The sequence below is a fragment of the Eriocheir sinensis genome, chromosome 7, assembly GCF_024679095.1.
Source record: "Eriocheir sinensis breed Jianghai 21 chromosome 7, ASM2467909v1, whole genome shotgun sequence".
NCBI classification, from domain to species: domain Eukaryota; kingdom Metazoa; phylum Arthropoda; class Malacostraca; order Decapoda; family Varunidae; genus Eriocheir; species Eriocheir sinensis.
Window position 1 is genome coordinate 16,236,097 of NC_066515.1, and position 1,560 is coordinate 16,237,656.

General features: G+C 31.8%; 1 protein-coding gene across 3 annotated transcripts in view; it reads left to right on the forward strand.

Moving 5' to 3' along the window:
• The window catches only part of LOC126993211 (obscurin-like), a 69,875-nt gene extending 69,147 nt beyond the window's left edge, over positions 1 to 728 (forward strand). For all 3 annotated transcript variants that reach the window (XM_050852084.1, XM_050852094.1, XM_050852090.1), the window contains one exon: positions 1 to 728. This exon is cut by the window's left edge and continues 536 nt beyond it. The gene's annotated coding sequence lies outside the window, so the exon portion shown is untranslated.
• Positions 729 to 1,560: the final 832 nt, after the last annotated feature.

Consider the following 1,560-nt stretch of genomic DNA (forward strand, 5'->3'; position numbering starts at 1 on the left):
GCTGTCCAACTTCCTAATGCACGAGTTGACAAGTTTCTTCATTCTTTCATTTTCTCCTCTCTCTCTCTCTCTCTCTCTCTCTCTCTCTTACACAAAAAAAATACCTTCATAAATGCACACAAGTGTAAATAAACACACACACACACACACACACACACACACACACACACACACACACACACACACATATGTACGTATCTGTGTATGCTTTACTCTGTGCGTGTGTTTGTTGGTTATTAAAGAGATAAGAAAAAATACATGAAAGTGCAAAGCAACGAAGAAGAGAAAGAAGAAGAAGAAGAAGAAGAAGAAGAAGAAGAAGAAGAAGAAGAAAAATAATAATAATAAGAAGAAGAAAGAGAAGAAGAAGAAGAAGAAGAAGAAGAAGAAGAAGAAAATGAAGACAAAGAAAAGGAAGAATAATCAGTGAATAAAACAAAGAAAAGAAAGAAAAGAAAGTACCAAAAAAATTGATTGAAATCGAATATGATGAAAAAAAAAACCAGTGAGACAGAAAGGAAAAAATAGAAAGTGAAATTTTTCCCGGAATTTGGAGAGAAAAGTGAAAGTGCAAAAAATAAAAAGAATGGTGAAACGGTGATAACACTTGACATAATCCATTTTCTCTCTCTCTCTCTCTCTCTCTCTCTCTCTCTCTCTCTCTCTCTCTCCAACTACTCTTCTTTCTATCTTTTTTCCTCTCCTAGCTTTTACCTCTCTCTCTCTCTCTCTCTCCAACTACTCTTCTTCTATCTTTTTCCATAGCTTTACCTCTCTCTCTCTCTCTCTCTCTCTCTCTCTCTCTCTCTCTCTCTCTCTCTCTCTCTCTCTCTCTCTCTCTCTCTCTCTCTCTCTCGTTCGTGTCCATGTTGTAATGTATAAAATTATTCACAGTTTAATGGAATAAATTATGTTTTCTTACGCTAAATTGCTTTCATTATCTTCACATCACCAGAAAACGAGTGAAAAATGGTGTACTAATGAGGCCAGTGGTAATTATTGTGCTTATTTTGATAGGTACGTTCAATATTATGATTTACTGGTTTATTTAATTCATCTTTTGTCATTATTTTACTTAGTTTCTCCTTTTTTCTTTCATCCTAATGTTGTTGTTTTTTTCGTTTCTGTTATATCTTTTGTTTTTTCTTCATTTTTTTGTCATATTTTGCTTCCTTTCTCGTTTTTCTTTCATTTTAATTGTTGTTTTTTTCCTTCCTGGTTTATCGATTTTGTTTTTGTTTTATATTTTTGGTTTATTTTACTTGTTTTTTTATTTTTATTTTTTGTGTAATCGTTTTCTTACTTTTTCTGGTATCTATTCTGTTGTTTTTCTCCATTTTTTGTCATATTTTTACTAGTTTTTTCCTTCTTTTCTTTCTTTCTCCCTGTAGTAGTAGTAATAGTAATAGTAATAGTAGTAGCAGTTGTAGTAGTAGTAGTAGTAGTAGTATATAGTATAAAAATATATATTAGTCAACCTTTGCATTGATAGGCTATTACCAATTTTACATTATAACAGGATAGGCCTTGAAAAATAGGGTATTGCAAAATCCTAATAAT